At 36.3% G+C, this 25251-nt stretch overlaps 1 non-coding gene across 1 annotated transcript in view; it reads left to right on the top strand.

Moving 5' to 3' along the window:
* The window catches only part of LOC111180333 (uncharacterized), a 175772-nt gene that overhangs the window by 119442 nt on the left and 31079 nt on the right, over positions 1 to 25251 (top strand). The window lies entirely within an intron of this gene.

Below are 25251 nucleotides of genomic sequence, written 5' to 3'. Positions count from 1 at the left end.
TAACCAGACAGAGTGAAACATTAAAATAAATTCTGAGTAAATCCTGGGGAAGCTCAAATCCAGGAGAAAGACATACCTTCAAACTCCAGGGTTGGCAAGAAAAGCAGTGAGAGACAATGAGGTCAATGTGGGTACCACACTTATATACTCACCATCATCTTTGGATCACTGTATGGGCACCAAAATGTTGACCTAAAACAAACAGACTGACAGATATTTCTCCAACAAAAAATGGGTTTATTCAGGATCAGCAAAGAATTGCATTTTGGGGTCTGCAACTGTGGAGAGCCACGTGCAAGTCTCTGAACAGCCAGGGAAAAAGAACTCTTTTACAGAAGAGAAGAAGAAGTTGGGAGGGCTATAGTAAGCAGAGTCCATGACTTTTCAATGGCTGTCTCTGCCAGGAAAGAAGAGGAATCTTCCTTCTTTGCTGTTGGGCTCTGCTGTCATCACAGGGCATAAAAGCTCCCCTTTCTGGTCTCCTGACTCTATTTAATAGATGTTTGTGTTTATTAATTTTTTACAATTTCAATGTTTATTATGGTGCTACTGTTGCTCCCAGTTAAAGATCTCTTGACCCAAATGTGATTTGGGTTGGGGATATTATTCAAGGTACATAATATATATTTTTTTTCAAAGCTTTTCATACACCTAGTGAGCCTCAGGGAAATTGGGAGAGTGCAAACCCGACATGGCTTCCTGAGCACTGTGTAAGTGCAGCCCACACTGAACTATACACATACAGTCATCCCTTGGTATTCACAGGGGATTTGTTCCAGGACCCCCATGGATTCCAAAATCCGTGAATGCTTAAGTCCCTTATATAAAATGGCATAGTATTTGCATGTAACCTATGCACATCCTCCTGTATACTTTAAATCATCTCTAGATATCTTATAATTCAATGTAAATGCTATATAAATAGTTGTAAGTACAAGATAAATGCTATGTAAATAGTAGTTACTGGTGCGTGGCAAATTCAAGTTTTGCGTTTTGAAAATTTCTGGAATTTTTTTTTCAAATATATTCAATCCACAATTGGTTGAATTTGCAGGCGTGAAACCCCAGATATGGAGGGCCAACTGTACTACTTCTCCTTGCCCCCATCCCAGAAATGGAGAGCTACTGATAATGGCTTTTCTTATGATTCAGTTATAATACTGATAAAAATAATGGTTAGGTAAATAATGAGGGAACTTAAAGCAATTATACATCCATTTGTAAAATAACTGTGAAGACTTTGTAGCAACTTGGAAAATATTTTTGATATACAACTACAAGTAAAAATAGAATAAAAAATTAATAAACAGGTAAGATTTTCAAAAAGAAAGCAAAATATTTTGCTCCCACAAATGATGTAATTCATAAATTTCATTTTTAAAAAAACCCACAGGAAAACTACTTATAATCTCATCACCTTTGAAAGATCAAATGTTTTTATTTTTTCTTTGTCATTTTTGGCTCATTATGCATTTACCATATTCTCTAACTAAAAATTAATTCATTCAGTTGTTTGGCATATATTTATTGAGGGCTCTGTAATACACGCTAGGAAGGTAGTAAAGTATCTAGAGAAGTGTCACTCCCTCAAAGTCCTCTTATTAGACAAACGTTAAGGAGAATTCCCTTTGTGAGTCCTTCTTAATCCTACCCTCAGATCAATTGGTTGTTTACTCCTCTGGGTATATCACTATAGGAGTATTTCAACCTGTATTGTAATGATAGTTTATTGTAATTCTCTTTAGCTAGTCTCTGAGCATATTGTAAACAAAAACTGACCTATTTTTTGTTGTAAGCCCTGGGTCTAAAAATGTACCCAGCTTATAATAGAGAATGAGTGATAGAGAAAAATGGAGAGACAGAAAGAAGAGCAGGAAGAATAGAAGGAGGATGTGAGAGATTAGTGCTGGGAGGAAATAAATGAGTTTAATATATGCAGGTATGGTTTGACTACAGCACAGGGAACAGCAGCTTCAAACCATCAAAAAAGCAATTCTACTGGGCTTTCAAGGGGGTGACATCCATGCCCTTGGTTTCATTAACTTGATGCTTGTTAAACTGAACAGTCAACCCCATTTTCCTACATTGTAAATTATATTTATTTTATGATCCATTTTTACCCAGAACAATACAAGGAGTAGAGATCATTATGGAAATTTAATTACCTCTTATGATTAGTAAGAGAGATGTTTTGAAGATAATGTTTGCCTCTTAGAGTAGTAAAACTGCACCTCTTTTTGTCTTATTAGTTTGGAGCAAATAGAAAATATAGTTTTTTTGTTTGTTTAAGGTTTTTCCACAAACTTGGGTTTTAGTAACGATTGATTTATTAGGATTACATGTGTAAGAAGAAAAAACCTATGCATTGTCTCTTCCTCTGGTTCTATCTATCTCTGTTTCTGTCTCTTTCTCCCCTCTTTCACCACCATCTCACTCACCCCTCTCTCATGCACACCTTACCCCAATGTCAGAGGGAAAATTACTTTCTTTGTCAGGCTTCTCAAGAAATCCATAATAAGGATTTAAAAATCCCTTCCACAGTGTATGTGTGTGTGTGTGTCTGTCTGTCTGTCTGTCTGTGTGTTTTATAGATCACTAAATGTTTACTCATGAATTTACTCTAAAGGAAGGTTTACATTGTTTATTCCTTTGTTAAAAGCAATATTGTTTGGCCCTTGCCTATGATGATGATATATGATTTTAGTAATAAGTGCAGTCTTTTGAGACTCTTCTAACTGGATATTAGATGTTTAAAGGTTCCCATGATTTTACAGTCTTTGAACTTGTGTGGAGTCAACTATTCATTCATTTATTCAGCCATTAATTCTATTCTTCATGGAGCAAACACATGTTGGATGCCTATGTACGTGACTGGGACTAGGATAGGTCATAGAGATACAAATATTAACAAGATAAGTTCACTTGCTTTTAAGGATCTCACAATTTAGAAGGAAAGAAAAAAATAAGTAAAGTCAACAGATAATTACAAAAGAGAAATACATACAAGATGGTACAGAAAAGAGAACAGAGGGTCTACTTCTGCCTGTAAGGATCAGGGAGGGCATTGGAGAAGCTATTCTGTTAAATCCAGACCCTAAATATATAATGAATTCATTGTGAGGTTCAGCAGCTGAATCAAGGCTCATCTACCACAAGAGAGTTAGAAGAACAAAGATTCTCTCATGTGTAAGTATGATTAGTATAATGACAAACGTGAAAAGTAGGCTTACATTGCCAGAAAAGACCCCAGAGATTAAAAAATAATAATATTTACTCATCTAAATGATACAGAAAGAAGTCAATTTTGAATTTGATTTGTCCCCAAGTTCTATGAATTCATGTACGTGACTATCCATATCTTCCCCCAGCTTTGGGAAATTTTCAGCCATTGTTTCTTTAAACAAGCTTTCTCCCCTTTTCTCTCTCTCTTTTCCTTCTGGTACTCCCATAATGTGAATATTGTTTCAATTAATGGTGTTCTATAAATTAAGTAGTCTTTACTCAATCTTTTATTCTTTTTCCTTCTCCGTCTTGATAATCTCAAATGACCTATTTTCACACACACAGATTCTTTCTTCTGTTTGATCAAGTTTTCTATTTAGGTTCTCTACTACATTTTTAAAATTTCATTCGTTGTATTCTTCAGTCCCAGAATTTCTACTTAGTTCTTTCTTATGAATCTCTCTATTGAACTTCTCATTTTGTTCATGTAATTTTTTCCTGATTTTGTTAGTTGCCTATCTGTGTTCTCTTGTAGCTCAGTGAGCTTATGTAAATAAATTATTTTGAATTCTATGTCAGGCAATTCATACACCTCCATTTCTTTGGGGTCAGTTACTGGAAAATTATTGATTTCTTTTAGTAATGTCACGTTTCTTTGTTTTTCCATGGTTTTTTTATCCTTCTGTTGATATCTGTGCATTTGATGGAACAGTCACCTCTTTCAGACCTTACATGTTGGCTTTGGTGGGGAAAGACCTTCATTTCTGGGTGGGTGCAAGGGTGCTGGCTGGCTGGGGTGTGGTAGTTCTGGCTCTGCGGAGGGCTCAGTGGTTAATATTTTAACAAATCAATGTACTTTTTCACATTCACTGATTAAAAGAGAAAATATGATCACAACAATAAATGCAGAAATGTACTTGATAAAATTCAACATTAAATCCTGATAAAAATCCTCAGAAAAATAGGACCAGATAGGAAATTCTTATTCTGACAAAATTTACTTTTAAGAAATCTACGAATAACATAATACTGAATGATGAAATGTTGAACAATTCTGACCTGATTATGGGAAAAGGCAATAACGTCTAATATATTTTCATTCAACATCATCCCAGCAAGTGCAAGAAAAAGTAATAAAGGCAAGAAAAAAAGTCAAGATTGGAAAAGAAGAAATTACATTTCTTATCTTTCAGGATTCCTGCATACAAAGTCAATATTAAAGGATCATTTTTTTCTATACTCACAGTAAACAAGTAGAAAAGTAAAATTTTAAACTGTCATTTACAATAGTGTTGAATAGTATTAAATGTCTAAGAATAAATCTAATTAAACATTTCTACAAAAAACTATAAGATATTTCTGTGAGAAATATAAAAGACACAGATAAATGGAGTTGTACACTATGTTCATAGATTGTAATATTCAATACATTTTAAGATGTCTATTTTATTCCAAATTGACCAATAGTCAGTGCTGCTTTAATCATAATCCAAACTGTGGTGTTTTGTTTTTTTCTTTGTTGAAAATTAACAGTTTCTAAAATGCTTAAGAAAATGTGATGCTTTACCCAAGATAATCTCAAAGAGGAAAAAATTTGGAATATTTACTCTACATTATATTGAGGCTATTTTTAAACTAAATGAATTCAGTCAGGTTGATACAAGGATTAATTTAGTCTCAATGGTGCAGAAATAGACAAATAGAATAATGGAAAAAAATAGTATTCTGAAACAAACTTTTCACCTGCTTTGTTACCTGATTTAAAACAAAGATTCCATACCAATCATAGGGAAAGAGTGGTATTTTCAAAAAAGTACACTGAGCCAATTGCATATCTCTATAGAAAAATAAGAAATTGACCCCTCCTTGACACCAAACAGGGAAACTAATTCAAAACTGAATACAGATCATAATGTAAAAGATAAAATAATCAAGATTCTTGAAAAATACAGGAGAATATCTTTATGACATTGGAATAGGCAATTTTTTTAACATCTTTTTTGGAGTATAATTGCTTTACAATGTTGTGTTAGTTTCTGCTGTATAACAAAGTGAATCAGCTATACATATACATATATCCCAATATCCTCTTCCTCTTGCATCTCCCTCCCACCCTCCCTATCCCACCCCTCTAGGTGGTCACAATGCACCAAGCTGATCTCCCTGTGCTATGCGGCTGCTTCCCACTAGCTATCTATTTTCCATTTGGTAGTATATATAAGTCCATGCCACCCTCTCACTTCGTCCCAGCTTACCCTTCTGCCTCCCCGTGTCCTCAAGTCTATTCTCTACGTCTGCATCTTTATTCTTGTTCTGTCCCTAGTTTCTTCAGAAATTTTTTTTTTTTTTTAGATTCCATATATATGTGTTAGCATACGGTATTTTTCTCTATCTGACCTACTTCACTCTGTATGACAGACTCTAGGTCCATCCACCTCACTACAAATAACTCAGTTTTGTTTCTTTTTATGGCTGACTAATATTTCATTGTATATATATGCCACATCTTCTTTATCCATTCATGTGTTGATGGATATTTACATTGCTTCCATGTCCTGGCTATTGTAAATAAAGCTGCAGTGAACATTGCGGCACATGACTCTTTTTTAATTATGGTTTTCTCAGGGTATATGCCCAGTAGTGGGATTGCTGGGTCATATGTTATTTCTATTTTTAGATTTTTAAGAAACCTCCATCCTGTTCTCCATAGTGGCTGTATCAATTTACATTCCCACCAACAGTGCAAGAGGGTTCCCTTTTATCCACACCCTCTCCAACATTTATTCTTTGTAGATTTTTTGATGATGGCCATTCTGACCAGTGTGAGGTGATACCTCACTGTAGTTTTGATTTGCATTTCTCTAGTGATTAGTGACGTTGAGAATCCATTCATGTGTTTCTTGGCAATCTGTATATCTTCTTTGGAGAAATGTCTATTTAAATCTTATGCCCATTTTTGGATTGGGTAGTGTGTTATTTTGATATTGAGCTGCATGAGTTGCTTGTATATTTTGGAGATTAATCCTTTGTCAGTTGCTTCGTTTGCAAATATTTTCTCCCATTCTGAGGGTTATCGTTTGGTCTTGTTTATGGTTTGCTTTGCTGTGCAAAAGCTTTCAAGTTTCATTAGGTCCCATTTGTTTATTTTTGTTTTTATTTCCATTTCTCTAGGAGGTGGGTCAAAAAGGATCTTGCTGTGATTTATGTCGTAGAGCATTCTGCCTGTTTTCTTCTAAGAGTTTTTTAGTGTCTGGCCTTACATTTAGGTCTTTAATCCATGTTGAGTTTATTTTTGTGTATGGTGTTAGGGAGTGTTCTAATTTCATTCTTTTACATGCAGCCGTCCAGTTTTCCAAGCACCATTTATTGAAGAGGCTGTCTTTTCTCCATTGTATATTCTTGCCTCCTTTATCAAAGATAAGGTGACCGTATGTGTGTGGGTTTATTTCTAGGCTTTCTATCCTGTTCCACTGATCTATATTTCTGTTTTCATGCCAGTACAATACTGTCTTGATTACTATAGCTTTGTAGTATAGTCTGAAGTCAGGGAGCCTGATTCCTCCAGCTCCGTTTTTCTTGCTCAAATTGCTTTGGCTATTCGGCGTCTTTTGTGTTTCCATACAAGTTGTGAAATTTTTTGTTCTAGTTCTGTGAAAAATGCCATTGGTAGTTTGATAGGGATTGCATTGAATCTGTAGATTGCTTTGGGTAGTATAGTCATTTTCACAATGTTGATTCTTCCAGTCCAAGAACATGATACATCTCTCCATCTGTTTGTGTCATCTTTAATTTCTGTCATCAGTGTGTTATAGTTTGCTGCATACAGGTCTTTTGTCTCCTTAGGTAGGTTTATTCCTAGGTATTTTATTCATTTGTTGCAGTGGTAAATGGGAGTGTTCCCTTAATTTCTCTTTCAGATTTTTCATCATTAGTGTATAGGAATTCCAGTGATTTCTGTGCATTAATTTTGTATCCTGCTACTTTACCAAATTCATTGATTAGCTCTAGCAGTTTGCTGGTAGCATCTTTAGGATTCTCTGTGTATAGTATCATGTCATCTGCAGACAGTGACAGCTTTACTTCTTCTTTTCCAATTTGGATTCCTTTTATTTTTTCTTCTCTGATTGCTGTGGCTAAAACTTCCAGAACTGTGTTGAATAATAGTGGTGAGGGTGGGTATCCTTGTCTTGTTCCTGACTTTAAAGGAAATGGTTTCAGTTTTTCACCATTGAGAATGATGTTGGCTGTGGGTTTGTCATATACGGCCTTTATTATATTGAGGAAATTTCCCTCTTTGCCTCCTTTCTGGAGGGTTTTTATCATAAATGGGTGTTGAATTTTGTCAAAAGCTTTTCTGCATCTACTGAGATTATCATATGGTTTCTATCCTGAAGTTTGTTAATATGGTGTATCACATTGATTGATTTATATATATTGAAGAATCCTTGCATTCCTGGAATAAACCCCACCTGATCATGGTTATGATCCTTTTAATGTGCTGATAGATTCTGTTTGCTAGTATTTTGTTGAGGATTTTTGCATCTATATTCATCAGTGATATTGGTCTGTTGTATTCTTCTTTTGTGACATCTTTGTCTGGTTTTGGTTTCAGGTGATGGTGACCTCGTAGCATGAGCTTGGGAGTGTTCCTCCATCGGCTATATTTTGGAAGAGTTAGAGAAGGATAGGTGTTAACTTTTCTCTAAATGTTTGATAGAATTCACCTGTGACGACATCTGGTCCTGGACTTTCATTTGTTGGAAGATTTTTAATCACAGTTTCAATTTCAGTGCTTGTGATTGGTCTGTTTATATTTTCTGTTTCTTCCTAGTTCAGTCTCAGAAGGTTTTGCTTTTCTCAGAATTTGTCCATTTCTTCCAGGTTGTCCATTTTATTGGCATATAGTTGCTTGTAGTAATCTCTCATGATTCTTTGTGTTTCTGCAGGGTCAGTTGTTATTTCTCCTTTTTCATTTCTAATTCTGTTGATTTGAGTCTTCCACCTTTTTTTCTTGATGAGACTGGCTAATGGTTTATCAATTTTGTTTATCTTCTCAAAGAACCAGCTTTTAGTTTTCTTGATCTTTGCTATTGTTTCCTTCATTTATTTTCCTTTTATTTCTGATCTGATCTTTATGATTTCTTTCCTTCTGCTAACTTTGGGGGTTTTGTGTTCTTCTTTCTCTAATTGCTTTAGGTGTAAGGTTAGGTTGTTTATTTGAGATGTTTCTTTTTCTTGAGGTAGGATTATTATTATTATTTATTGCTATAAACTTCCCTCTTAGAACTGTTTTTGCTGCGTCCCATAGGTTTTGGTTGTCATTTTTACATTGGCATTTGTTTCTAGGAATTTTTTGTTTCCTCTTTGATTTCTTCAGTGATCTCTTGGTTATTAAGTACCGTAATTTTTAGTCTCCATGTGTTTGTATTTTTTACAGATTTTTTTCCTGTAATTGATATCTTGTCTCATAGTGTTGTGGTTGGAAAAGATACTTGATACAATTTCAATTTTCTTAAATTTACTAAGGCTTGATTTGTGACCCAAAATGTAATATCCTGGAGAATGTTCCATGAGCACTTGAGAAAAAAGTGTATTCCTTTGTTTTTGGATGGAATGTCCTATATATATATATCAATTAAGTTCATTGTGTTTAATGTGTCTTTTAAAGCTTGTGTTTCCTTATTTATTTTCATTTTGGATGATCTGTCCATTGGTGAAAGTGGGGTGTTAAAGTCCCCTACAATGATTGTGTTACTGTCGATTTCCCCTTTTATGGCTGTTAGCATTTGCCTTATGTATTGTGGTGCTCCTACGTTGGGTGCATAAATAATTACAATTGTTATATCTTCTTCTTGGATTGATCCCTTGATCATCATGTAGTGTCCTTCTTTGTCTCTTGTAATAGTCTTTATTTTAAAGTCTATTTTGTCTGATATGAGAATTGGTACTCCAGCTTTCTTGCATATTTCATGCAATATCTTTTTCCATCCCCTCACTTTCCATCTGTAGGTGTCCTTAGGTCTGAAGTGCATCTCTCATAGATAGCATATATACAGGTCTTGTTTTTGTAACCATTCAGCTAGTCTATGTCTTTTGGTTGGAGCATTTAATCCATTTACATTTAAGGTAATATCAATATGTATGTTCCTATTACCATTTTCTTAATTTTGGGGGGTTGTTTTTGTAGGTTTTTTCCTTCTCTTGTGTTTCCTGCCTACAGAAGTTCCTTTAGCCTTTGTTGTAAAGCTGGTTTGGTGGTGCTGAATTCACTTAACCTTTGCTTGTTTGTAAAGGTTTTAATTTCTCCACTGAATCTGAATGAGATCCTTGCTGGGTAGAGTAATCTTGGTTGTAGTTTTTTCCCTTTCACCACTTTAAATATGTCCTGCCACTCCCTTATGGCTTGCAGAGTTTCTGCTGAAAGATCAGCTGTTAACCTTATGGAGGTTCCCTTGTATGTTATTTGTTGCTTTTCCCTTGTTGCTTTTAATATTTTTTCTTTGTATTTAATTTTTGATAGTTTGATTAATATGTGTCTTCATGTTTCTCCTTGGATTTATACTGTATGTGACTCTCTGCACTTCCTGGACTTGATTGACTATTTCCTTTCCCATGTTAGGGAAGTTTTCAACTATAATCTCTTCAAATATTTTGTCAGACACCTTGTTTTCCTCTTCTTCTGGGACCCCTATAATTCAAATCTTGGTTCATTTAATGTTGTCCCAGAGGTCTCTGAGACTGTCCTCAATTCTTTTCATTTTTTTTTCTTTATTCTGGTCTGCAGTAGTTATTTCCACTATTTTATCTTCCAGGTCATTTATCCGTTCTTCTGCCTGTTATTGATTCCTTCTAGAGAATTTTAAATTTCATTTTGTGTTGTTCATCATTGTTTGTTTGTTCTTTAGTTCTTCTAGGTCCTTGTTAAATGTTTCTTGTATTTTCTCCATTCTATGTCCAAGATTTTGGATCGTCTTTACTGTCATTACTCTGAATTCTTTCTCAGGTAGACTGCCTTTTTCCTCCTCATTTGTTTGGTCTGGTGGGTTTTTACCTTGCTCCTTCGTCTGCTGTGTATTTCTCTGTCTTCTCATTTTGCTTAACTTACTGTGTTTGGGGGTCTTCTCTTAACAGGCTGAAGGTGTAGTTCCTGTTGTTTTCGGTTTCTGCCCCCAGTGGGTAAGGTTGATTCAGTGGCTTGTGTAGGCTTCCTGGTAGAGGGGACTGGTGCCTGTGTTCTGGTGAGTGGGGTTGGATCTTTTCTTTCTGGTGGGCAGGACTGCGTCCGGTGGTGTGTTTTGAGGTGTCTGTGAACTTAGTATGATTTTAATCAGCCTCTCTGCTAATGGGTGGGGTTGTGTTCCTGTCTTGCTAGTTGTTTGGCATGGGGCATCCAGCACTGGAGCTGGCTGGCCGTTGGGTGGAGCTGGGTCTTAGCGTTGAGATGGAGATCTCTGGGATAGCTCTCGCTGATTGATATTACATGGGGCCAGGCGGTCTCTGGTGGTTCAGTGTCCTGAACTCGGCCCTCCCACCTCAGAGGCTCTGGCCTGACATTAGGCTGGAGTACCAAGACCTTGTTAGCCACACGGCCAGGTACGTGGGGAGTTTCTTGCCTTTTGGGAAGTCTGAGGTCTTCTGCCAGCATTCAGTAGGTGTTCTGTAGGTTTTGTTCCTCATGTAGATGTAATTTTGATGTATTTGTGGGGAGGAAGGTGATCTCCATGTCTTACTCCTCTGCCATCTTTAAGGTCTCTCCAGAATAGGCAATTTTTTTTAAGTGGCACACAAAAATCACTATGAAAGAATAATCGTTTTGTTCGTTGAATCATACCACTTACTATACCAAAGAGGAAAGCCACTGATGAGGAGCAGAGATTTATAAAACTATATTTGTCAGAGGACTTATATACAGGATACATAAATAATGCATACAATACAACACAAATAGGAAAGATGCACAATTTTTTTTTAAATGGGCATAAGACCTGAACAGGTACTTCACAAAAAAGGATATTGAAGTCACTGATAAAGCCAGAAAAAGACACTATAATATAACTATGAATCAGTGTCCCTTATGAACATAGACAGAAAATCCTCAACGAAATTCTAGCAAACTGAATTCAGCAGTGTATTAAAGGGATTATATACCATGACTAAGTGGGATTTATTTCTGTGATACCAAGAAGGTGCAGGATATGGAAATCGATCACTGTAATGTACCACATTAAGAAAATAGAGGGAAAAAACCACAATAATATCAGTTGATGCAGTAAAAGCATTTAACAAAATAGAACACCCTTTTTTGATAACAAAAAGAAAAACACTCAACAAACGAGGATAGAAGGAAAAAAACTTCAACATAATAAAAGCCATGTATGAAAAATCCACAGTGATCATTATATTCAATGGTGAAAGGCTTGAAGCTTTTTCTCTAAGATCAGGAGCAAGGAAAGGATCCCTGCTTTCACCACTTCTATTCAACATAGTATTGGAAGTTCTAGCCAGAGCAAAGAGTTCAGATATCCAGAATGGGTTTTGTTGTTGTTTGTTTGTTTTTGTGGTGCAAAAATCAGCACTTAATGGGATAAGACTAAATTGCCATAAGGACAACACCCCAAAGAGATTTGGATGATTATTGTCAGTTTTTATCACATTGTTTCTTCTCTCAGACTAAAGGAATGTATGATCTCAGTCACTTAAATACAAAGTCACGCACAGAAAAATAATTGAGGAAATACCCCAAGTACTAACAAAGTTATTTCTGGGTTTTACCACAGATTAAAAAAATTTTTTTCTGTATTTTCAATTTCATAATCACATTACATCAAGTATGATTTTAATAATAAATATCTGGCCTCCAATATATAGCATAATAATTGAGAACTTGGACTTTAGAGGCAGGCAAAGCGAAGTCTTAATTCTGTCCTTGCAAATTAATAGCTATGTGATCTTCAGCATTTTTCCTTCTAAGACTCCTTTTCTTTGCATTTTAAATGGAGAAAATAATATCTAGAGCAGGGTTTTTGTGAGAATTAGTTGAAATTATGTGTGTGACATGATCAGAGGTATTTAATGGAAATTATTAGAATATTAGAATTATTAGAATTCTTCCATTCTTTGCCATGAAAAGAACATGAATTCTGAAAGAGATACTTTGTTTTTTGTTGATCTGTATCACAAAGATGTAAATAATTTATATTCCAAACAGGATAGTTTTGAGAATAAGAAGGGACACTAAAATCAATTAAAATTATATAATTAAAAATGTATATATTGGTTTATTATTTTGACTGGCCTATAAAATAGTTCTATTCAAAACTATTTTCAAAATTAAATTTTTTCTAAAATAAGAATTTTAAATTCTCTTTAAAGTAAGAATTTTTTAAATGTACATAAAATGTAAAATAAAGCAAAAATTTTTTAAATTTCTTTTACAGTGATTATCTTATGAATAGAATATAAGCAGAATAATTGTGTACATATTCATGCACTTTAATCAGTTTCTTATCTGTGTCCATTTTTAATATTGTTACTGGTATTTTCTGAAAATTATATTTTTTCTATATGGTAAATTATTTTCATTTTTAATTGCCTGCAACATTTTTTAAATTTGCACTTTAGGATTAATAAATTTGATATTCTTGTCTCTTCTCTGTAAAACATAAAGTTTTAATTGAGGAAGATCTTTCTTTATTATTGCTCCATTACCTAATAAGCTTGGAAAAATTCTACTGAATGGAAAAAAATTCTGTTATTTTTTAAATGTGTAAATATTTTAGCCCAAACATTTTCATATATATTATCATTTTTCCTCCATTTAGAGTATCTTTCTTCAACAAATATTCTTATAGGATAAAACCTGAGAAGTAAATTGTTACTATTTATGATTCTCTTGAATATTTCACAAAACATATATGATGTAAAATAACAGGCCTTCTCAATTTCATTTCATTTTGATGCAAAATATACATATATATGATTAAAAATAGGAGCTCCATCAAAAGATTCTTCTAAGTTGAGATACTCAAAAGTGCAATTTTTGAAATTCAAAATTAAATCTTGCACATTGAGCTCTAACAAGTTAACTTATCGTTTCTCTCTTTTTCAAGGGTAAATTTCACTATCTTACTGCTTGCAAGCTTTGTTTTCAATAATTGTAATATGCTGAGAGCTTCAGACACTGGACTTTTTTGGCACTCCATTTATGAACATGTTGCTTAAAATTTTCTAACTAATTTGGAACAAAATGCAGTCAGAATTTAGAAAAGTCATCGTAGGACATAAATTATTGTGCAAAAAGTTATTCAGATGTTCAAACATAAAATATGATTGATATTGGGTACAAGGAGAGAATACTGTAAGCCATGCTATGGCCATCTACATGCCTCTATCTCAGACCTCCTTATCTTCAAATTTCCAGTCTTTCTCCTTCCATACGTGTGATCAACCAGCAGTGACATTCTCCACTGTCCATGATCCACTTTCTGTTAATCTCCTAATGTTGGGTAAGTTCTCCGTCCAACAAAGTGGATGACCTCTGCACTATCCATTGAAAGGGTTATCCTCTCATCTCTATCTTTCAGGGCCACCCCTGATTAAGCCTTGAGTACAGCCACTGTCCACTTTAGGCTTGCATCCAAATACCAAAGTGACTCATCTGTCAAGAACTCAGGCTTTTCTTCCTCCATTAGCGGGTCCTAAGAGATACCCTATAAGACCTTAAGTATGAGTTGAAAGAGGGGCGCTGATGCAATAGTGTTGAACATGAGAGTCAGGGCTACCTGCTCGTGTAGTTTGTTTGTGCCCCCTCATCCCACTCATGCTCGGTGCTGGATGTATCACTTCCATCTTACAGTGAATTGTTGCTAGGCCTGCTCAACCTTATGACTTAGCATGACGTTGTCTGCATAGTTGATCAATGTGATGTCATGTGCTAAGTCCAGTTGGTCCTCATGGATGTCTGCCAGTTTTGAGTGGTGGCCTATAGGAAAGGGTCCTGCAGGAGGTTCAGGTTGAGGTGGAAGAAATCTTGCCACGTGTGCCATACAGACCTGACTGTATTAAAGTCACCACGCTTACTAGGCCAGATACACAAGAAGAGGCTAGGGCTTTAGAGTGATTGTTAAAACACATGAGATCCAGTTGCTGGAGGGATGAACTTTACAGAAATCTAGAGGCCTGACAGATCAGTAAAAGTTTTCAGGCGTTCAGTGGTCAGGGGCATTTTGAGACATCCTATCCAAATTAAAGGACAAATTTTGCACTGTGCACTTCCTACCATGGGGAATAAAACAAAACCTGATGGGGTCCTTCAGATTCTGGTGGAAGCATATTCCGCACTGGGATGTTCTGGCAGGATATCTAGATGATCCAGATCTCTTTAGATTCCCCTTATGACAGAGAGCAGAAAAGTTAAGCTAGTCCAAGGTCAAAACCTTAGCTGTGTACTATTTTCTGTTCCGTTGGAATACCAACTGTTTCTGATCCTCTTCTTTCATAGGAATGCTGCAAGTACCTCAGGCCATATAAACCTGCTCTAGCAAAATACCAAGTCACAACAGTTGTAGGCAGGTTTATTAATTGGTTGAGCTTCCAGTAGTCTATATTTATTCTAGTTTCTGCGTGGGTCAGACTGAAGAATTAAGTGGAGATATGATAGGGAACACCACTCTAAGAGATGGGACTCATTTATGCCATCCTTCTCCTCCCCCAGATGTAGTATTTATTATGTTGGTTACAAGATATAAAGCATTAGATGCTTCCACTTGGCCTTACCCACTATGATATAATCCACAGGTCAAATATCCAATATGGAGATTGTGCCAACTCCCAAGTATTTCCATCCCAAGTAAATATTATGGAACTGGGGAAATGATCACCAGGTGCACCTGTGATCCCAGGTGAGACAAACTTTAGCTAAAATCTCATTTATCACATGGGTACTATATGCTGTCACTATAACCAGAGGGTAGGATGGGAACATGATGGTGCTTTGGATCTCCTGGTATCACTGTGTACCTAACAGTCTTGGAAATGTTTGCTTATTTCCCTTTTTCCAGTGTGCACTTATCTAAGTAAATGGCACTAAGTGCCTTTGGGGAAGAACTGGGTGAATCGTTATCACGTGCATTTGCTGTGGCTCCTTCCTCCTAGGAACCCAGCCTTTTTTCAATCAGTGAGTTCTGGATGGAAAACAGCCCAAGGTCTAGAAACTGGGTTAGAGATTATTATTCTTTTTTGAGACAACTCCCCTCAGACTCCTGATCACCCAGCCTGATCTCTTCTGATGGTACAAATTGACTTGTTCTACTCAAGCCCTCAAAGAATTAGATTATAAAAGATGATGCCCACCGGCATTGGTGAGGGCAAATCTTTACTCAGTCTACTGCTCCAAATGCCAATCCCTCCCCAAAACACCCTTACAGACAAATCCAGAAATAATGTTTTACTAGCTTATCTGGGCATCCTTTGGCTCAGTCAAGTTGACACTTAAAATTTACCATCACACAGGGGAAAGCCATCAGTAAACAAGCCAGCTTAGCTGTCCTCAGGGGAGTTTTGAACTTTAAACAGCACCTCATAAATCCCACTGCCCTTATCTTGGCCAAGAGCCAAAGTCAGGCACCCAGGCATCCTCAGAAAGAATCAAAGAACAGCCTCAGTTCTCTATATAGATTCTCAGCAAATGCTTGTGGGTTTATTAACAGTTTCATTTACTGAATAACATGATTTGGTCACATTTTGAATCCATTTATGCCTACATAAAGCTATGAGAGATATTTTTTAGCCTCTTCATAAACCCTTAAAATAGTCAGTTCCCTCAAGTAGAGAGAAGATGATTTGATTTCACATCCCAAATCTCGAGTTACTTCTCTGTTGGCTCTCTTAGAGGAGAGTGAGATTTTAGTCCCCTTGTATATATTTCATTTCATAAGGCATGATTGCCTTTTTGTCTTTAATGCTTAAATTTAATAAGTTATTTTAAAGTCTTAGATAATTAAAGACATAATAAGTTAATAGCCAGTGTGCAAAGGCAAAGTGCCTTCACTTAGAAGCTTGAAACTGCCTTTTGCCTGAAGATGGTACTACTACCAAGAACATGCCACAAAGTATTTATTCAATGATAACTATAAATCCAGACATCTCATTGTTATAAATATAGATGCCTGGCAAATGCATGACCATTCAAGGATTCAGTTTGTATAATACATTGGTGTAAGATGGGTGCTCTCTGAAACTAGAGGAGTAGGTCTAATTACTTTTGTCCTGGAACAGCATGCCCTAGTCATATGTAAATCAGTAGACTAAAAGCTCTGTGAGGATAAAAACCTTGTCAATCTCACGTATGGTTGTATCTTCAATGCTCAGCATAGTGATGGCACAGAATAGACATTCAATGTACATTTATGGAATTAGTGAATGAAAAAAGAAAAGAATGAATAAAGCCTTGCTTACAATTGTGGCTTAAATCTTCACTCAAATTGAGGCCAGAGATTCTAATTTTCATTTTCTTGGAGAGAACTCCACAAGACCCAGCTGGTCTTTTTATGGGGCATTAGAAGTGGCTCCAGAGGCATCTAGCCAATTACACCCCATAGATGGAGATGTTTAACACCATCAGGTACCACACTAGTGAGTGGAGCAAGTTTTCAACTTTACCCAAGTTCTGGTAGAGGTATGGTAAATGCAGCGATTGAAGAGATAATGATTTTGGCAAAGGAAAGAATAAAAATAATATCCTTTTAAAATGTAAGTAGAAACCTCTGCCTATCCTCACCTCTCTGATGTCTTCCTTTCACATGTAAAGTCCAAAGTTCTTACTCTGATCTGCAAAGTCCCACATGATCTGCCTGCCACCCCCCTCCCAGCTTCCTTCTGACCATATCTCTCAGAGCTCTTCCCCATGCTCCGTGCTCAGACTCACTGGCCTTCTTGCCAGTTTTCAAACATTTCAAGCACGTTTGTAATCTTGGTGTCTCCTGTCTGTACTCTGAACTCTTCCTGTAGGCCTCCGCAGCAGTGGCTCCCTGGCTTCCTGTAAGTCCCTGTGCAAGTGAGATACCTCATCAGTGTGGCCTTTTCCGTAGACGTAGCATCTATGACTCCTGGGTATGTTATAGATTTATTTACCTACTTGCTTATTGTTTGAAATCCCCACCAGGATGTACCTTCCTCAAAAGCAAGAAAGGCAGGAACTTTGTTTTTTGGCGATGTTTTTTGCTTCTGTTTGTTTTTCTTATGTTCTTTCCCCAGTTCTTAGAACAATGGCTGGAACACACCAGGCACTCCATAAATACTTGTTGAATAAATAAATGAATGACTAAAGAGATGGATTAATGAATGTCATGACTGCTGGGTAGGCTCTAAAACAGATAAAAGGAAAATTTCCCTGATGTCATGTAAATTTCCCTGAACCATGACAACAAACATGAGAGTGATGGGGAGAAGAAATAAACATTTTTCTATAATTTCCCTTTCTTCAGATACACTTGACCTTCCTTTGTGCTCAGAGGTTGTGTCTCTGAAATGAATATTGATGGACAGTTCTTGGTACTGCCCCAAACAGTTCAGATACTTGAGGCTAATTAACACTCCATCCAGTAATCCCGATACAGAGCAGTAGATTTATAGGAGAAAGAGTTTAAGGCCAAAACTTCATGCCTTTTCTTGACTGATAGTATTAAAAACTTAACAGAAAGATAAATAACTATTTGTTTTTCTAAAAAAAGAAAAGAAAAATATACCTTTAGTTAATTTACTATTGTTAAATATTTTCAACAACAATTCCTTGAAAAATTATTAAAATTTCACTGGGAACAGAAACATATTTGCATTGGGCATTATCAGAATTACTAAGAAGCAATGGTAAAAAGAAATTCAGCATTTTTTATAGCGATAGCTAAGACCAAAATGATTCCATATTTATAAATCCCTTTTAGATATAACTTTACTTTGTTAAATATAAATAACAAACCATTCCTTTAATTTTTCTTCCTTAATAAAGAAGATAATTATATTTGAAGCAGATGTAAATAATGAGAACTAAATTATTTTTCTTTTTTTTATTGAAGTATTTTATTGATTTACAATGTTGTGTTAGTTTCAGGTGTACAGCAAAGTGATTCGGCAAAGAATATATATATTCTTTTTCAGATTCTTTTCCATTATAGGTTATTACAAGATATTGAATATAGTTCCCTGTGCTATACAGTAGGTCCTTGTTGGTTATCTATTTTATATGTAGTAGTGTCTATCTCCTAATCCCAAACTCCTAATTTATTCCTTCCCTACCCTTTCCCCTTTGGTAACCATAAATTTGTTTTCTATGTCTGTGAGTCTATTTCTGTTTTATAAATAAATTCATTTGTATGATTTTTTTAGATTCCACATCTAAGTGATATGATATTTGATATGATATGTCTTTCTCTGTCTGACTTACTTCACTTAGTATAGGGTGGGCCAAAAAGTGCCTTCGGTTTTTTAAGTAAAAATAAAAGACACATTTTTCATTTTCACAAAGAACTTTATTGAACAACATATTCACCCTTTTTTTTTCCACTACCTTCTGCCATTTTTCAGGCAACTTCATAATTCCATCTTCCCAAAACTTTTTATCTCTTTGAGCAAAGAACTGTTTCAGGTGCCTTTTACAGTCTTCCAGGGAATTGAAATTTTTTCCATTAAGAGAATTTTGTAAAGACCGAAGTAAATGGAAATCCAAAGGTGCAATGTCTGGTGAATACGGTGGATGAATCAGAACTTCTCAGCCAAGCTGTAACAGTTTTTGCCTGGTCATCAAAGAAACATGCGGTTTTGCGTTATCCTGATGGAAGATTATGTTTTTTCTGTTGACTAATTCTGGATGCTTTTCATTGAGTGCTGCTTTCAGTTGTTCTAATTGGGAGCAGTACTTGGAATTAATCGTTTAGTTTTCCAGAAGTAGCTCATAATAGAGGACTGCCTTCCAATCCCACCATATACACATCACCTTCTTTGGATGAAGACCGGCCTGTGGTGTGGTTGGTGGTGGTTCATTTCTCTTGCCCCATGATCTCTTCCATTCCACATTATTGTACAGTATCCACTTTTCATCACCCATCAGAATTTGTCTTAAAAACGGAAGGTTTTCATTACGTTTAAGTAGAGAATCACATGTGGAAATATGGTCAAAAAGGTTTTTTTCACTTAACTTATGCAGAACCCAAACATCAAAGTGATGAACATAAACAAGCTGGTGTAAATGATTTTCAGCACTTGATTTGGATATTTTGAGTATGTCAGCTATCTCCTGCATAGTATAACATTGATTGTTCTCAAATAATGTCTCGATCTGATCACTATCAACTTCAACTGGTCTACCCGACTGTGGAGCATCGTCCAAGCGAGAAATCTCGAGCATGAAACTTCGCAAACCACTTTTGACACATTCAATCAGTCACAGCACCTTCTCCATACACTGCACAATTTTTTTTGTGCATTTCAGTTGCGTTTTTACCTTTCTTGAAATAATAAAGCATAATATGCCAAAAACGTTGCTTTTTTCCGTCATCTTCAATTTTAAAATGTCTACACAAAAATTCACCAATTTTGATAAGTCTTTTTTTAAATGCATGCTGATATGACAGCTGTCACATACAATCTAACAAAATTGTTTCAAATGAAGTTGAAGACAACTAAGTGCTACTAGAGCCATCTTACAGAAAAAAACGTTCAAACCTTTTGGCCCACACAATGTGATAATCTCTAGGTCCATCCATGTTGCTGCAAATGGCATTATTTCACTCTTTTTTAAGGCTCAGTAATATTCCTTTGTGTGTGTGTGTGTGTGTGTGTGTGTGTGTGTGTGTGAGTGTGTGTGTGTATATACATACCACATCTTCTTTAGCCACTCATCTGTTGATGGATATTTAGGTTGCTTCCATGTCTTGGCTATTGTAAGTGGTGCTGCTATGAACATTGGGGTGCATGTATCTTTTCAAATAAGAGTTTTCATCTTTTTGGACATATGCCCAGGAGTGGGATTGCTGGATCATATGGCAACTCTATTTTTAGTTTTTTAAGGAACCTCCATACTATTCTCCCTAGTGGCTGTATCAATTTACATTCCCACCAACAATGTAGGAGGGTTCCCTTTTCTCCACACCCTCTCCAGCATTTATTATTTGTAGACTTTGATTATGGCCATTCTGACTGGTGTGAGGTGGTACCTCATTGTAGTTTTAATTTGCATTTCTCTAATAATTAGCAATGTTGAACATCTTTTCTTGTGCCTATTGGCCATCTGTATGTCTTCTTTGGAGAAATGTCTATTTAGGTCTTCTGCCCATATTTTATTGGGTTGTTTTTTTGATATTGAGCTGTATAAGCTGTTTGTATATTTTGGAAATTAATCCCTTGTCAGTCACATCATTTACAAATATTTTCTCCCAGTTCGTAGGTTGTCTTTTCATTTTGTTTATGGTTTCCTTTGCTGTGCAAAAGCTTTTACGTTTAATTAGGTCCCATTTTTTTATTTTTGCTTTTATTTCCATTAGTCTAGGAGACAGATCCAAAAAGATGTTGTTGCTATTTATGTCAAAGAGTGTGCTGCCTATATTTTCCTCTAGGAGTTTTATAGCATCCAGTCTTACATTTAGGTCTTCAATCCATTTTGAGTTTATTTTTGTGCATAATGTTAGGGAATGTTCTAATTTCATTCTTTTACATGTAGCTGTCCTGTTTTCCGAGCACCACTTATTGAAGAGACTGTCTTTTCCCCATTGTAAATTCTTGCCTTCTTTAATGAAGATTAATTGAGCATAGGTGTGTGGGTTTATTTCTGGGCTGTCTGTTCTGTTCCTGTGATCCATATGTCTGTTTTTGTGCCAATACTATGCTGTTTGTTTTGTTTTGTTTTGTTTTTTAGCGGTATGCGGGCCTCTCACTGTTGCGGCCTCTTCCGTTATGGAGCACAGGCTCCGGATGCGCAGGCTCAGTGGCCATGGCTCACGAGCCCAGCCGCTCTGCAGCATGTGGGATCTTCCCGGACCGGGGCATGAACCCATGTCCCCTGCATCGGCAGGCGGACTCTCAACCACTGCGCCACCAGGGAAGCCCTATGCTGTTTTGATTACTGTAGCTTTGTAGTATTGTCTGAAGTCTAGGAGGTTTATGCCTCCAGCTTTGTTCTTTTTCTTCAGGATTGCTTTGCCAATTCTGGGTGTTTTATGGTTCCATATAAATTTTAGGATTGTTTGTTCTAGTTCTGTGGAAAATGTCATTGGTAATTTGATAGTGATCATATTAACTCTGTAGATTGCTTTGGGTATCATGGCAATTTTAACAATATTAATTCTTTCAATTCAAGAGCATGGGATATCTTTCCAGTTCTTTGAATCATCTTCAGTTTTCTTTATCAGTGTTTTATAGTTCTTGGCATATAAGTCTTTCACCTCACTGGTCAGGTTTTTTTTTTTTTACATGATTTTAAAAGGCATTGTTTTTTTACTTTCTCTTTCTGATATTTCACTGTTAATGTAAAGAAATGCAGCAGATTTCTGTATGTTAATCTTGTATCCTGCTACCTTGCTGAATTCGTTTATCAGTTCTAATAGTTTTTGTGTGGAGTCTTTAGGGTTTTCTATATAGAGTATTATGCCATCTACACATAATGACAATTTTACCACTTCCCTTCCAATTTGGATACATTTTATTTCTTTTTCTCATGTGACTGCTGTGGCTAGGACTTCCAATACTAGGTTGAATAGAAGTTGTGAGAGTAGGCATCCTGTCTTGTTCCAGATTTTAGCAGGAAGCCTTTTACCTTTTCACTGTTGAGTATTATGTTGACTGTGGGTTTGTCATTAATGGCTTTTATTATGTTGAGATGTGTTCTCTCTATACCCACTCTGGTGAGAGTTTTTATGATGAAGGGATGTTGAATTTTTTCAGATACTTTTTCGGCATCTATTGAGATGATCATGTGGGTTTTGTCTTTTCTTTTGTTGATGTGGTCTATCACATTGGTTGATTTGCATATGTTGAATCTTTCTTGTGACCCTGGGATGAATTCAACTTAATGATGGTGTATGATCCTTTTTATGTGTTGTTGGATTCAGTTTGCTAGTATTTTGTTGAGGATTTTTGCATCTCTATTCATCAAAGATATTGGCCTGTAATTTTCTTTCTTGGTAGTGTCTTTGTCTGGTTTTGTTATCAGGGTGGTGGTAGCTTCATAGAATGACTTGAGAACTCAATTTTAACAAATATTTACTACTACCATTAAGAACACAGATAATACTTATCAAGTCATGCTCTGTACTAGGCATTCTTCTATGTTATTTTAATGCACTAATTCATTTAATCTTCACAACCACCTACTGAGATAAAAAATATTATTATTCTCATTTTAAAAGGGGAGATGAAGAAATGAGGAAATGAGGTATAAGGGAACTGCATACAAAGAAGTGCCCATAAGATGGAAATGGTTTAATAAATTATTGCATATCTACTCCACAGAATATGATCCAGAATATGATCCAGACATTAGGAAGAATGAATTAGAGCTATACCAATTGACTTAGAGGAATTTCCATGAAGGGTTGTTGCATTAAAATAGCAATATATAGAAAACTGTGAATGATATGGCCCTATTTTAATAGAACAAAAACAAAAAGTGTCCCGTATATTTATTCATTGTATTTGATTCTCTGCATTGGTTATAGAATAGTGACCAGACAAAGGCCAAACCCTAGGGGTAGGGGAGCAGCCAACAAGGGTGACTGAAGAAGAATGATTAGTAAGTGCCGCAGGAAGAGAAACAAGGGAGCAAGTTCCAGGAAGCCAGATAAAGAAAGCGGTTCAAGAAGAGGAGTGGCAACAGTTACTGCTGGATAGAGTAGAATGGGCCATTGGCTTTAGTAACATGGAAATAATTTATGCATTTGTAATCTTTTCAAGATTTTTTTATTGTAATGGGGATGGAAACCTGATTGGAGAGTGTTCAAGACGGAAGGGGAAAATGGGGGAAATAAGAGACAACTGCGGTCAAATCTTGCAAGAGAGTTTTGATTTAAGAAAAGAAAGGATAATACAGTAATATAGCAGTAGCTGATAGGGGGTGCTTTGTTTTGTGTTGACTTTTAAGATGGTAGATATTTCAGAATGGTTGTATGCTGATGAAAACAATCTGGTAGAGGAAGATTGTTGATGGAAGAATAAGGAGACAATTGCTAGACTGATGTTTTAAAGTGAATAAGTGGAAATGGATTTTAGTACACAGATGAAGGGAATGGTCTTAGAAGGTGCATAACTCTTCCTGTATCATAAACAAAGAGGAAAGCAGAGTATATGGTACAGATTCTGGGTGTTGGCACAGAGGTGATGTGTGAGGGTGAACATGGAAGGAAGTACTGGAAGTTTGAAGAGAGAGGAAAAAGTAAGGAATAAACATCTAGGAGAGCGGTAGAGTGAATGAGTACAGAAATGCAGTAGGATTTCCTGTCAGCACTAATGTTCTTGTTGAGGTTATACATTTAAGGTGAGTACAACGAAGATTTTTCTCCAGCCACATTCAGCAGCCTAGGGACACATCTGGAGTAGGTAGTGTTGAATATAAACAGGGTAGGGTGACACAAAGATTGGCCCTGAGTGAAGCGGGGGAGGAAGTATGACATAAAAGGGATGATGGATAAAGACAGGTGATAGGCTCAAGAAATTATAGGTCCCAGACAGACCATAGCTTTTTTGGAGTTTGAGTATTAAAGGGAATGAGCTGAAGAGATTGAAGGCAATGGTCAGAGAGTGGAGCACTTAAAATTCAAGATTGTGAAAGGGATGTAGTTTTTTATTATTATTGACAGGATCTAGTAGACAGTCATAGAACTGAAAAACTGAGATAGAATGAAATTTCAAGATCATTAAAGGAGAGGAGGTTAAAAGACTGCGAAACAAGCTCACTTTACATGGATATTGAAATCACGTGGGAGGAGTGAGAGCACGCTGTGTAACAATATCTTGAGGAGTAGCTTGAGGGTCTGTAGAAGACTGCTGAAAGGGCAGGGTGGGAGTGAATGGCTTAGTATGAAAGAATGAGCTTTAAGGTTAGCATTCCTTTGGAAGGAGAGAGGGACAGTGCTGTTGACAGGAATGAGGAAGACAGTTACTTCTGGCCTATGGGAGATTAAACATAAACAAAACCCAGCCCCCTCTGAGGGTGCTGCAGAAGAAGCAGTTTTCACAGGGAAGAATCAGGTTTGAGATACAGAAAGCAGATTGTGGTTGGCTTTTGTCGTTGCAAAAAGATCGGTTCCTAATACTGGAACCTGTAAATGTTACCTAATCATTCAGAAAAAAAAGGTCTCTGCAAATGTGATTAAGTTAGGGATCTTGAGGTGGGCGATGATCCTGGATTATCCACGTGGGTCCTAATTGCAATCACAGGTATCCTTATAAGAGACAGAGGCAGAGGGAGATTTAACACAAATAGAAGAGAAGATCCCAAGAGAAGGTGGTGTGGAGATGGATCAGAGAGATTGGAAGATGCTTACTTTGAAATTTAGAGTGGTGTGAGAAGACAAGTAATGCCAGCAGCCACCAGAACCTTTAAGAGGCAAGGAATTGATTCTCCCCTAGAACCTCTGGAGTGAACACAGTCCTGCTAACACTTTAATTTCAGCCCAGTGATATTGATTTCAAATTTCTGGGCTCAAGAATTGAGAGAGTAAATTTCTGTTGTTTAGGTTACTGAGTTTGTAGAAGTTTGTTACATAGGAAACTGATATACAGGTGAAGGAAAGAGTCAAAGAAAAGAATGGGAAGAGAGTGGACTTTGTTGATGATGGACCTTAAGTTCCAGAGAGCACAGGGCAAGTGGGAGAACAGAATTGCAGAGAATATGGAGCTGAGAGACTGAGATGAACCTGGGATCTTTGGGTAATGGGTGGCTACCCATTAAAGAGGGATAAGAGAGTGGTGGAATTAGCACTGATGACCTAAGAGGCAGACTTTGATGGGAGGAAAGGGATATACATATATACATCTATAAATACA

This window comes from Delphinapterus leucas, chromosome 17 (assembly GCF_059928025.1).
Source record: "Delphinapterus leucas isolate spDelLeu-1000000601 "Yukka" chromosome 17, BTC_Dleu_Yukka2, whole genome shotgun sequence".
NCBI lineage: Eukaryota > Metazoa > Chordata > Mammalia > Artiodactyla > Monodontidae > Delphinapterus > Delphinapterus leucas.
Note: the sequence above shows the minus strand (reverse complement) of the source record. Positions and strands in the feature narration are given on the sequence as shown.